Genomic DNA, 14,511 nt, shown 5'->3' on the forward strand with positions numbered 1-14,511 from the left:
TTGCTTTGACACTGCAGAGGTTTGTAATAAATTTTCCCCAAAGCTGTTTACCGAGTTGAAAAAAACTGTCTAATTTTGCTGTTACATGGTACAATCTCCTCAGAGCTTCATGAGGTAATGTCACCAATATTTATGGGCATGACTAAATGTGAGGTTTCCTGATGAGAATCATCTCTCACCAGGTTTCATAATGAAATTACTTGAATCAGGGAAAACAATCTGCTGAGTGGAACCCTGAGGAGGCCCTGGGCTTCACCGGCTACGCTGGAAACCACCAGACCTCCCCATGATGTTCCACCACTGCTGGTGGCTAATTATTGTGAATATCATCACCCTTCTTAAATGGTGATCTTAAAAATCTTTTTTTTTTTCATTGATTTTGCAATTATTTGTTTTGTTTTATTTTGTTTTAGAGTAATTGTGTGTGGGCGGGGGTGTAGGTGTGGATGTGTTTATATGCACATGGGTGTGTCTTTCTTGATCTCCTGGCCTAAAAGTGCCTTTAAGATCTAGGAGTGACCACAGTTTTGAGTAGGATACAGGTGGACATCTTGGAGAAAATATTTATCATAAAATGTGAGTCCATAGGCCTTTAACTAAAACTCCAAAAAGTCTAAGTGAAATCATAACTATATATATATATATATATATATATATATCCACATCACGTGGCTTTTAGTGCTTCAAACAGGGAAACAGGGAAAGGGGATTATTTAACATTACCTTAAGTAGCAAATGTTGAGTGACTTTCTTAAAACAGCAATATATAAAATAAGAGACAGAATTCTAGCAAAAAAAAAAAATGAGACTTTTAAAAACTATAAGGGGAAAAAAGTGGTGCATGTCAACTAAATCATGGTATAACTGTAAAAAAAAAAAGTTCAGACTGATGTTTCTCTGGGACATTTCAAGCATTTTTATTTTTGCCTGGAAATCCAAAATGCACATGTAAAATTCTGGAGGTTCTGACAAGTACATCAGTTGTACAAAAGATTACCCAGAAACCATGTGAGCATAAAATGAGAAGTCGGGTCCTTCATTTATCTGTCCCCACCCCCAAAATATGAATAGAAAAAGTGTGTGTATGTGGTGGGAGAACAAAAGGAAACAAATATCAGTAAAAAATGAGCTTTTTTGGCTTTTTCTTTGAAAGATTTATTTATTTATTTTAGAGACAGAATTCAAGCAGAGTGGGGGGGTAGAGGGAGAGGGAGAAGGAGAGAAGCAGACTAACTGCTGAGCAGGGAGCCTGACATGAGACTCAATCTCATGACCTTATTGAGATCATGACCTGAGCAGAAGTCAACAGTCAGATGCTTAATGTAGCGAGCCACCCAGGAACCCCTAGGCTTCTTTGTTTTGTAAACAAAACTTGCTATTTGGGTTCTCTCCATTTTTATTTCTGCATTCTTTATTTTCTTACCAGAGGTAGAGTATGTTAGTATGCTTCTACTGAAACTTTAACTGTTAGTATAGTGCCTTAGTCAATTCTGGCTGCTATAACAAAATATCATAAGCCGGATGGCTTATAAACAATAGACACTTATTTCTCACATTTCTGGAGGCTGCAATCCAAGATCAAGATCCCAGTGTCTGGAGAGGGCTCACTTCTTGCTGTGTGCTCACCTAGTGAAAGGGGCAAGGGAGTTCTGTGGGATCTCTTTTATAAGAACACTAATCCCATTCATGAAGGGTCCAGCCTCATGACCTAAGCCCCCACTTCCTGATAGCACCATTTTTGGTGGGTTAGGATTTCAACATCTAAATTGGGGGGGGGGTACTTAAACATTCAGACTATAATAGACAGAATGATATGATATGAATGAATGAACTGTATAAATATCCAAGCTCTGTTTGAAAGTGTTGAATTTAACACCATAAAACATGCAAAAAAACAAGAGAATAAAACTATACCCTTAGCTAATACTCTGCCTGTAAATTTACATATAAAAGTTAAATAATTTTATAATAAGCTATGGGAAATTTTCAATAATAAACTTGGTACAATAACTTTAAGAACTCTATAGTCAAATTTACATCCATTATACATTTCAAACAGCCTCTTAAATCAGTAAATGGATTTCCAAATAAATAACTGTTTTTATTCAAATGTAGTCTTAATATGCTTCTTATATCTTTATTTAGAAGCTCATATTTTTGAAACAGTTCTTCAGATCTATGTTGTCCTGGACAAGCTGTCAGAAAGAAAATCCCTAAATAACAGACTGCCACAATCTGCGCATGCTTAATAGCTACATTGTGCCATCTGATTCCTAGTCTAGAAATTTCTGCCTCTAGATTTAAAAATCACACATATCTATAGAAATTAATTTGTTTTTTTTTTAATTTTTATTTATTTATGGTAGAGAGAGAGAGAGAGAGAGGCAGAGGGAGAAGCAGGCCCCATGCACCGGGAGCCCGACGTGGGACCCGATCCCGGGTCTCCAGGATCGCGCCCTGGGCCAAAGGCAGGCGCTAAACCGTTGTGCCACCCAGGGATCCCCTAGAAATTAATTTGAATATGAATTTTAAATAATTTGAATTTTTGGACAAGAAGCACCTTTGTATTTCAAAATACTGATAATGTTATTAAATTCATGTATATACATATTCTGCATTATTCTATGTGAACTGAATATATATATATGTATATTCTATTTTATACATATACACTCACAGTATATGTATCATGCTTTTCGTAAAAATCAATTTGAGTGTTCACATTGGTAAGCTACCCTCCATACTCCTCTGGGCTCCAAATTCTACCTTCCCTTTGTTTGCTGTCTGCTATTGTGATCATTGGATCATGTTAGTGACATGGCAAGCCAAGGATGAGCCAGTGTATAAAACCCCAGCAACACATTATACCTTTGGTATATAGGTACCATGGCATCAACCTGAAGGAGGCCTGGTGCAGCTGAGGACTTTAGTGATTTAAACTCTCTTGAAAGTTTATGGGCCACTAGGACTGTTGTTTATTTCTTGCTTTTACAGTGCTGCTGATGAAGTTCTAGCCCAATAGGGATTGCTTTCTTACTGGCTATATCTCTGAGATATTAGTTGTCCTGGCTGTATTCCTGAGATGTTCAGGTTGATTTTTTTCTCCCCACTGGAGACAGGGATTGCCTTCACCTGGCTATGCAGCTGTAGCCTATGCTGGTAAATCAGCACCATTACACTCCTCCAGGCTGCTTTTCCTGTTCATGTCCAACTGTTGCAGTATAGGATCAAAGAAGGCTTTTGCTTTATCAAGGTAGATGAACATCTCTGGCTGTGGATCAGCTGTCCATGACGTAGGTTTTTACATCATCTCAGTTTTATTCTGGGAAATCATTAATCCATTACTCTGATGACTCTGCAAAAGTGGTCGATGACTGCTCATACAGATACTTGAAAGTGATCATGTTCCTGTAGCGATAAAAGGTCATTATAAATCCTAAACTATTTTCTCAATGACCCTTATAGCCTTTTCACTTTGAAACTTGGACTAGCACTACCTTGAGCCTATTGGCTTGAGCTCTGCTGAATTAAACAGTAATCTGAGCTTCTGTGTGAGAGAATGCTCTAGGTAGGGCATACATACCATCCTAAAATAAAACTGGGGCTCTTTGAATTTCCTTTGGGCAGCCAAACCTTGCCAGGCACTGGGAAGATCTTGGCTAAGATGCTTACAGATCTCGGTCCTATTCCCGTCGCAGTTTTTTTTTTTTTGTTTGTTTGTTTGTTTGTTTTCTTTGGTTCTGGGCTGAAGTTTTTTGCTACCTGTGAGAAGGCAGTCATTATCCATCCCTCTTCTATCTTCCTGTGTTTCTTTTTCAGGCAACTGATCACCTGATGTCATTGAATATCTCACCTTGTGCCATTGAGGAAACTTTGTAATCTTTTTTTCAGGACATGCATTTTGTCTTTGAATCTTTTTTTTTTTTTTTCCCTGATGCTAGGAATTGGTAATGGGCTCCCAAAATAGTATTTGATTTGCTTCAAAAAGCACCTGAGAATCTAAGGTTGAGTCATCTTCAAAACAATGTAGCTATGTTTTTCCTAAGCATATTGCAAAATTTGTTGGAAAATACACTACAGCACTTCCACTTGCTACTAAAAATGCTCAAAATTGTTAAAACTGCCATTCTGATAATAAAGAAGTTGAATGCAGTGTTAAGATGAGGTTACAACTTACTTCACCGGATTCAGACTAACTACTTTTATTGGTTTGGCTGTCATCTTATTCTGAAACTGTTTCATACAATGGTTCTGATCAGATTCTTTTTCCCTCAGGAAAGATGTAAGCTAACAGAATTAATAAGACCCATGTGATTTGAGCACACGTGCTTATTTCCCAGACTCCTATTTTGTCACTGTTTCCCAGTTATAAGTAAACAACATTTTGATGAATTGCTTTCTAAAAAGATTATGCTGGGGACACCTGGGTGGCTTAGTGGTTGAGAGTCTCCCTTTGGCTTGGGTCCTGATCCTGGGGTCCTGGTATCGAGTGCCACATTGAGCTCCTTGCAGGGAAACTGCTTCTGTCTCTGCCTATGTCTCTGCCTCTCTCTCTCTGTGCCTCTTATGATTAAATAAATAAAATATTAAAAAAATTAAAAAGGATTATGCTGGAATACCTGGGTGGCTCAGTTGGTTAAGCATCAGACTTGATTTGGGTTCAGGTCCTAATCTCAGAGTTGTGGGATCATGGGATCAAGCCCCACATCAGACTCTACACTCAGCATGGAGTCTACATGTCCCTCTCCCTCCCTGCACTTATGCACTCTCTCTCCTTCTTTAATTAATTAATTAATTAATTAATTAATTAAATCTTTTTAAAAAAGGATTATGCCAATTTTTACTCTTATCAGCAACAAATTACATATTTAAGGTTGTGACACCTGCTTTGGACTTTATCCTTATTTGGCTACTATAAATAACCTATTTACTTCATCCCTCAGGGCTAGAGAAAATTGCTCAATTTCATTTTAAATTCACATTTATAATATTCTATGTCCTTCCTATGGTCATCCATTCTTCCCCTGCTTTTAAGGACTCTTTCACACCTTCACTTTAATCACCTCCCACCACACTCATTTGATGACATAGTCTCATACTTGAATTAAAAACAGAAACCTCGGGATCCCTGGGTGGCGCAGCGGTTTGGCGCCTGCCTTTGGCCCAGGGCGCGATCCTGGAGACCCGGGATCGAATCCCACATCAGGCTCCCGGTGCATGGAGCCTGCTTCTCCCTCTGCCTATGTCTCTGCCTCTCTCTCTCTCTCTCTCTGTGACTATCATAAATAAATAAAAATTAAAAAAAAAAAACAGAAACCTCTTTATCTTCCCATTTGTGAAGAGACCATCTAACATGCCTATTACTCACATTTTATCTGTTCACTCTTTATCATGCATCCAGTATGCAGACCTTCCTTTCACTCTTCAGAAATATCAAGGATGAGGGTGTCCCTGTGTTCAGGCCTTTGCACATGCTCTTTGCTGAATGTAGTACTTCACTTCTAGGTACTTGTGTTTTTAGCATGATGGAGTAATTATATAACTGAGGACAGTTCAACTGTCACTTCCACAAGGAGAATCCTGATCTGATCATCTATTCCCTTTGTATTACAACATCTTGTTTTATTTGTATTATAGCGGGTTTTCAGATGATTATCTCATCATTTTATTGCATCTCTTATTTATTGATTTTTTTTTTGTATTTATCCATGATGGTGAGGAAGCCACCATGAGAATATAAGTTCTCTGAGAAAAGAACTGTTTCTGTCTTATTTATTGTTCCATCCCCCAAACCTAGAGTGTTGGGTGGAAAAGATATTGTGAGGATTAAATTTAAATTCTAATACTTATTTCCATGGTATTTCTATTTTTATATTCTCTATTTAGATTCTTAATCCATCAGAATTTATTTTGGTGTATAATGTGAGGTGCTTTCCAATATTTTTCTTCTCAAATTATCAGCTATTTGTTAAAATACTTAACCAGTTTACTCTTCCATGTAATGTTTAGAATCATTTGTTTTAGCAAATTCTTAAAAATAATTTAGAAGATTAGTTGGAATTATATTCATTAAATATTACTTTGAGCAAGTGCTATATCATAGTCAACCTTTCCCACATAACTGTAACATTTCTGTATTCATTCATGTCTTCATTCATGGCTTGTAGCAGAGTTTTGCCATTTTCTTTAGACAGCCCACTCACATCTTGATAAAGTTATTACTATTTTTTATGTGTGATACTTTTAGGAATGTGATCATTTTATGTTATTTTTCTAAATGGCTTTTACAGATATGTAGGAAAGCTATAATCTATTTATTTATAACTATCTTTGTTTAGGCATTTATCCAGTATCCAATAGCCAGCATCCAATTAGGCTAACAGTTTAGTTAATAATCTTGAGGATTTTAGTCCAAGAATCATATTGTTTATAATGATTTTTATGTTCATTTTCATTAGTTTTATTCTTATTTCTATTTCTCATTTTATTGCATTGATTTCAACTTCCAGAAAATGAAACACAATGGTAACAGTGTACATTATTTCCTAGTTCTTTGTTATAATAAAGGTGCTCCTCGTATCCCACATAAAAAGATAATTTATATTTTCAGTTTAAGGTAGTTATGACTCATTCTTTTACTTCTATTAAAAAATGCATTTACTGGCTGTCAGCTTCTGGGAACTGTGTCATGAGTTGAATAACACAGATATCATCAATTTATGGAGTTTATATTCAAGCACTAGTCATAAATTAGACAACTGACCCCAGATTATTTCCTTTATATATTAGAAATAAAAATAGATTTTATTAATTCACTCCCTCTCTGTCTGCTCATTTTCCTAATTTAACCTGTAACTGAAATGTATTAATTCCCTATCTTGATTCATCATTGAATTCCTTAGATAAATCCTATTTTATCATGGTGGGCAGTACTCTTTAAAAAACTGTTAACATTTGTTTGTCCATGGCTAACTTACAATTTTTTAAAATTTTTATTGAACATAATTGACATACAATGTTCTGTTAGTTTCATGTATACAACATATTGATTCAACAATTTTATACAGTACTCAAGCTTACCGTGATAAGCGTAGTGACCATCTGCCACACATTGCTTCTGTAATCTTGGGTGTTCTAAACAATGCTGTAATAAACATAGGGGTGCATATATCATTCCAAATTAGGGTTTTCAATGGTGAGGCATAGGTTAGTGTCCATAGTGGAATTACTGCATCCTATGGGATTTCTATTTTTAATATTTTGAGGAACCTTCATACTCTTTTCCATAGTTTCACAGTGGTTGCATCAATTTACATTCCCACCATCATGGGGGTCCCTTTATTCCACATCACTGCCAACACTTGTTATTTCTTATCTTTTTTGATATTTGCCATTGACTAGTGTGGGGTTGTATGGTCGTTAATGGTTTTGATTGATGGATTATGGATTGATAATTTTCCTGATAATTAGTGATGTTGAACATCTTTTAATATGTCTATTGGTAATCCGTACACCTTTGGAGAAATGTCTATTCAGGTTCTCTGCCCATTTTTAAATTAGATTTTTTTTTATGTTGAGTTATGTTCTTCATATATTTTAGATATTAATCCCTTATCAGATATATCTTTGCAGATATCTCTCCAATTCAATAAGTTGACTTTTTGTTTTGTTGATGGTTTTCTATGCTGTATAAAAGCTTTTTATTTTGGTGTAGTTCCAATAGTTTACTTTTGCTTTTGTTTCCCTCACCTGAGGAGACATATCCATAAGTACGGTGCCATAATTATTCTTTTAAAAATCCTTAGACAACCAGTTTATTGGTGATAAGCATACCTAGTTATATCTAGTTATAATGAAGTTTTGTTTGTCCCCCACCATCTCCTTATACACTATGCAGTATTTCTTCACCTTGTATAAAAATTTGGGCAGATTTCATGGTTTTCTGCCAATGTTTTAGCAATAGTTCCTTTCTATCTTTATGTTACACAGGAATTCTCTGGTCAGTGTTTAATACTAAATTTAGATTTAGCATTAATATTTTCTCTTTTCATAACCCAGCCCTATTTTAGTCTAGAAAACTAGTGGCAAAGGGAGAATAGTTGACTTCTCAGCCTCCCTTATTCTAATTTCCTCTGTACTCTCCTACTATGCAACCCGGGTTGACAGCCTACATATGACTCCTCCCATTTTGAAGATTTAGGGAATGAAGGGAAAATAAGGAAGAGAAGTTTTACTTAAACTAATACCATTTTTGTCATGGCTTCAGACTCTCTGGACTTAGAAGATATTGAAAATTGACTCTTCTCAGGGCACCTTTCTTCAGCTGGTCCCTTGACCAGCTTTGAGGATTGGGAGAGTAAGACAGTAGGATGTTTCTATTCCATGGAGTGCCTTGAATTCTTTCCTCAGCTCTGGGAATCCATTTTTCATGGTCACTGTCTATTTCTCTACCCTCTAGGCAGCCTTATTATAGAGGATCCACGATTACTTTGGATCTTCCATTTTTTCCGTGTAGCTCCTATGTGATCCACAGGAAATATACCTGCATTCCTAGTCTAACAGTTCAGTTCCTATTCAGTCTCCTCTACTGCTGCCATCTCAAAACTAGGCTAGTTGTACCAGGTATGAAGCAGGCACCATTCTTCCTGGAGTCCCAACTGAAGGAGTTAATCTCCCTCAGAAATGGCTGGAAATTGTCCCAAAAAATCTATTCCCAGGTTAGTTCATTCTCTCTCATTACTCTGACTCCAATTAAGATCTATGACTTGGCTGAAGTTTCTAAGAACCATGGACCAATTCACTGAAATTCCCTAGTAAATTATCCGTTGGTGAGGTGGTAATGTGGGGCACTCACACATTTGTGATATATGCCGTATAGATTCTGTTGATATATTCAATCAATAAATTAAATCTGTCTTTATATTTCATGATATGTTTTGATGTAATATGAATCAAGATGATTTCTGTTTTTGCATGTGCTGTAATAGATTATATTATACAGTAAATATCTATTCCTAAAAGGGTTAGTATTCCTGTAAGTACTTTTAAAAAATTACTCATTCATATTCACATCATATGAAATGTTTTGAATAGATGCATGGTACTTTACATAGGTTCTTGAGTGACATTTTTTACCCTGGCACGCATGGCTTCAGTTTCTGCTATACTTACAGGTTTCTCTAAGTTTTCTTCTTGCATCAATCTCAAAAATTCATGTTTTTCAGGAAAATGTCCTTTTTTATCTAGACCTTCTAATTAATTAGCATGTGCCTGTGCATTGCCCCCAGCACACATTTTTATATGCCCTTTTTCATTTTTAGTTTTGTTCAGTAGCATAGTATTTATTTTTTAAATATTTTTAAAAGCTAGCTTTTGATTTTATATCATAATTCTGTTTATTAATTTCTACTTTATCTTTATAAACATTCTCCTCCTCTTGATTTTAAATATCTCCTTATTGGACAGTGACATCAGCAAAATGGCACACTAAGAAGCTTCAAGCTCTTGTTTCTATATAAGAATATCAAAAAACAAGCAGACGCTGTCTGAAACAACTTTGTACGAGCTCTGGAAAATATTCCAAAGTTTGCAGAAGCCAACCAAATGCCAAATAAAGAAAAAACTATATTCAGAAGAGATGGAAAGTTTTGTGACATTTTTTACCTGTTATTTACCCTTTCCCTCCCTCGTTCAGGGGCAGGTGGCAGCCTCGTTACGTTTCCTCACTTGCACTGGAGGGAACAGAGGAGACCTTGTTTGTAAACTATTATGTACATATGTTCTAAATTGTCAGGAGGATAACTGAAGGCCTGAAGCAAGTTGCTCATCTCTATTTATAGAAATAACTCAGAATGCAGGCAGGAAAAAAAGCAGATTATTCTCATAAAGGCTACATATCTACAAACCCACAGGTGTCTAGAGCAAAGGACTGAGGTAGAAATAGAAAATGGATAAAGAAGCTGTAGTGTATGTATACAATGGAATATTACTTAGCTATTAGAAACGACAAATACCCACCATTTGCTTCGACGTGGATGGAACTGGAGAGTATTATGCTGAGTGAAATAATTTAATCGAAGAAGGACAAACATTATATGGTCTCATTCATTTGGGGAATATAAAAAATAGTGAAAGGGAATAAAGGGCAAAGGAGAGAAAATAAGTGGGAAATATCAGAGAGGGTGACAACATGAGAGACACCTAACTCTGGGAAATGAACAGGGGTGGTGGAAAGGGAGGTAGGCGGGGGGGTTGAGGTGACTGGGTGACAGGCACTGAGGGGGGCACTTGACAGGATAAGCACTGGGTGATATGCTATATGTTGGCAAATTGAACTCCAATAAAAAAATTAAAAATAAGGAAATATAAAATAGACCATAGAAGGCCCAAAAGAGAAGCTGGAGTGAGACTCTGAGAAATCAGGTTATTCAAAAGCAGCTAAGTATACAGAATTTAAAAAGCTATGCATATGCCCATGCAAAACATATTCTTAGAAAAGCCCTGAGAAGACCTTAAGTTTTTACCTTGGCCTAAGGGCTCGGAGCCATCCTAGCTAAGTGGTGAAAGAATGTGCAAGGACAGAGCCATTCTGTAAAGACAAGAAGAGGTAGTTATTTGCTGTATTTATTGTTTGTTTGTTTGTTTGTTTGTTTGGGTTTTTTGTTGTTTTAGCTCCTGTCATTCAAAGACATCTCTGTTAAAACATTAACTGAACATGAACTAATAGAACAAAGATTGGGGATCCCTGGGTGGCTCAGCGGTTTAGGGCCTGCCTTTGGCCCAGGGTGCAATCCTGGGGTCCCGGAATTGAGTCACACGTCGGGTTCCTGGCATGGAGCCTGCTTCTTCCTCTGCCTGTGTCTCTGCCCCGCCCCCCCCCCCGCCCCCCGTCTATCATAAATAAATAAATCTTAAAAAAAAAAAGAACAAAGATTTTACTGATTTTACTGACAAGTAAATTCTTTTAAAAAAAGTTTAGAAATACATCAAAATAAGTGAATTGTTAAAGCTTTTCTAAAAAAGAATAACAATAACAAAAAAAAGACCGCAGTCCCTGTGGGAAGGAAAAAAATATGGTTTTTAGAGTTACAGCATTATAATAGTCAAATGACCAATTTTCAAGAAAAGATATCACAAGACATAAAAAAAAGTAAAACATGACTCATTTAAAGGAACAAAATAAATTGACAAAATTGTCCTTGAATATGCCCAGACATTGGACTTACTGGATGAAGACTAAATTGTCTGTCTTAACTATGCTCAAAGATTAAGGGAAAACATGGACAAAGAAACTAAAGGAAACTGAGAAAATTATACATGAATAAAATGAACAAAAGAAAATAAAGAGATAAAATTATAAAAGGGACCAAATTGTGAAGTTGAAAAAACACAGTAATTGAATTGAATTCACTAGAAGGGGTTCACCATCAGATTTCAGCAGCTAGAAGAAAGAATCAGCAAATTTGGAGATAAGACAAATTAAAATGATCAAATCTGAGAACAGAAAGAAAAACGATCCAAGAAAAGTGAATGAAGCCTAAGGGATTTGTGAGAAACCATCAGGTGCACCAAGAGATGAGAGTGAGAAAGATGCATGGAGATTATTTGAAGAAATAGTCGCTAAAAAATTCCTGAAGTTGACAAAAAAACAAACAAAACATGAATCTGTGAATCCAAGAAGCTCATTGAACTCCAAGTAAGATAAAATCAGAGACTCTTACTAAGACACATGAAACCAAATTGTGAAAAGCCACAGACACAGGGAGAATCTGGAAGTCATCAAGAGTGAAGTGACTCATTTTATATACGGGAGCCTCAAAACAGATTACCAGCCATTTTTTTCATCAGAAAGCTTGGAAGCCAGAAGGCAGTAGAATGATTAAGTATTTGAAATGCTGAAAGATAAAACCTATCAAAAGAGAATTCTAAATCTGGCAAAACTGCCCTTCAGAAATGAGGAAGAATTAATAATTTCCCAGATAAGCAAAAGCTGAGGGATTTTATTACCACTAGACCTGCCCCACAAAAAAGGTTAAATAAAGTGTGTCTTCAATTTAAAATGAAAGGATGTTAGACAGTAACTTAAAGGTATATGAATATTAAAAGATCTCCAATAAAGGTAACTAAAGCTAGTATTACTTTAAATTTTTTTTGTAACTACACTTTTTCTGTTATTGAAGACAAGTGCTTAAAAGTAATTATAGAGCTATGTCATTAGGTACAAAACATATAAAGATACAATTTTTAACATTGATAACATAGGATGTGTGAAAAGCAAATTGAGTAGAGATTTTATATGTGTTAAAGTTTATGTCAATTCAAATTATATCATTATAATATTAGGATGTCATATATAATTCCCAGGTAACCAAAAAGAAAACATCTGTAGCATATACATAAAGGGAACAAGAAGAGAATCAAAACATCTCACACAAAAAGAATCATCTAAACAGAAAAGTAAAAGATGGAGTAAATGAAGGAACAAAAAGTTACTGAACATACAGAAAACAGAAAAAATGTAGAAGTCTTTCCTTATTAGTAATTACTTTAAATAGAAATGGATTAAACTCTTCACAACAATAGCTAGAGACTGGAAGAATAGATAAAAAAATAAAACAGGATCCACCTATATGTTATTTACAAGAGACTCACTTTAGATCTAAAAATGTACATAAATTTAAAGTGAAAGGATAGAAAAGTGTATTTCCCTATAAACAGTAATCAAAAGAGAGCTGAAGTGGCTATGCTAACATAAGATGAAATAAACTTTAGTCAAAGTCTATAACAAGACAAAGAACAACATATATCAATAAGTTAACTCTCTAAGATTTGCCAGTTACAAATATACCAGACATCAGGATTCCAAATATATGGAACAGAAATGAGAAATACATGGTTCTGCAATAATACCAAAACTTATGAGATGCTGGGAAACAAGTGAAGAGGGAAATTTATACCTGTAGACACATACATTGAAAAGAAGAATCCAACTTTATAACTTAACCTTAAGGAACTAAAAGAGCTAGCATAAGGATCAAAATAATAAAGAGCAGACTATAGATTGATAAAATAGAGAGTACTAACACTGTGGAAAATCAATGGAATGAAAATTTGGCCCTTAGAAAAGATCAACTAAGTGGACAAGCCTTTAGATAGACCAATTAAGAAAAAATAGAGAAGACTCAACAGAAATCAGAAATGAAAAGGAGAATATTGCTACCAATTTTACAGAAATTGAAAGATTTATAAGATAATACTGTGAAAAAATTGTATCCCCCAAAATTGGATAATCTAGATGAACAAATTCATGGAAACATACAATTTACCAAAACTGAATTATAAAGAAAAAAAATCTGAACAGACTTGCAATTAGTGTGGCAATTGAATCAGTCACTAAAAAACCTCTCAACAAAAACAGCCCTGGATCAAATAGCTTCACTGGTGAATTCTACCAAACATGCAAAGAAAAATTACCCCCAGTTAAAATGTGTGAAGAATTACCCCCAGTTAACACAAGGTCAAACTCTTCCCAAAAAATGATGAGGAAGAATTGCTCTACTCTTTCTATAAAGCAAGAGTATTTTGGTATAGGTATTACCCTATACCAAAGCCAGACAGACATTACGAGAAAGCCACAGATCAATATCCCTTATGAATATTAATGCAGAAATCCCCCCCAAAAATATTAGCAAACTGAATTCAGCAACATACCATGACAAAGTGGGACTTTTTCTTGGAATATGACTATGATTCAATATAAAATGGCATGTAACAAAATGAAAAGAAAAAACACAATTATCTCAATAGATGGAGAAAAAGCATTTAACAAAATTCAACACCTTTTAATGATAAAAATGTGCAACCAAGTAGGAATTGATGGAAACTTCCTCATATGATAAAGACTGTACATAAAAACTTCTAATTCAGGGCTCCTGGGTAGCTCAGTTAGGCATCCAACTCTTGATTTCTGCTCAGGTCATGATCTCATGGGTCATAAGATCATGCCTTTAGTTGGGTTCTATGTTCAGTGGGGATTCTGCTTGAAGATTGTCTCCCTCTGTCACTCTCCCCATTGTCTCTCTTGTGCATGCTCTCTTTCTCTCTAAAATAAACAAGTAAATCTTAAGGAAAAAAACCTTTGCCAATTGAGGTCATACTCATTTGTGAAAAGCTGAAATCTTTTCCCCTAAGGTCAGTAACAAGGATGCCTGCATCTGCCATATTTGTTTTAATTGGAAAAGGAGTAAAATTGTGTTCAGATAACATGATTTTATGTATAAAACCTAAAGATTCCATGCAATAACCCCCAACCTGTTAGATCTAAAAAATGGGTTCAACAAAACTGCAGATTTCAAAATCAGCATAAAAATAACAATTGCAATGTTGATTAATGATGATCAAACAAAAAAAAGACATTAAAAAGACAACTGCATTTAAAGTAGCATCTAAAAGAATGAAATACTTAGGAATAAATTTAATGATGGAGGCAAAAGATTTGTACCCTAAAACTGT

At 35.3% G+C, this 14,511-nt stretch overlaps 1 protein-coding gene across 5 annotated transcripts in view; it reads left to right on the forward strand.

The window, feature by feature from the left end:
* The window catches only part of GABRB3 (gamma-aminobutyric acid type A receptor subunit beta3), a 225,538-nt gene that overhangs the window by 156,390 nt on the left and 54,637 nt on the right, over window positions 1-14,511 (forward strand). The gene's annotated exons all lie outside the window — the stretch shown is intronic.

This window comes from Canis lupus, chromosome 2, assembly GCF_048164855.1.
Source record: "Canis lupus baileyi chromosome 2, mCanLup2.hap1, whole genome shotgun sequence".
NCBI classification, from domain to species: Eukaryota; Metazoa; Chordata; class Mammalia; order Carnivora; family Canidae; genus Canis; species Canis lupus.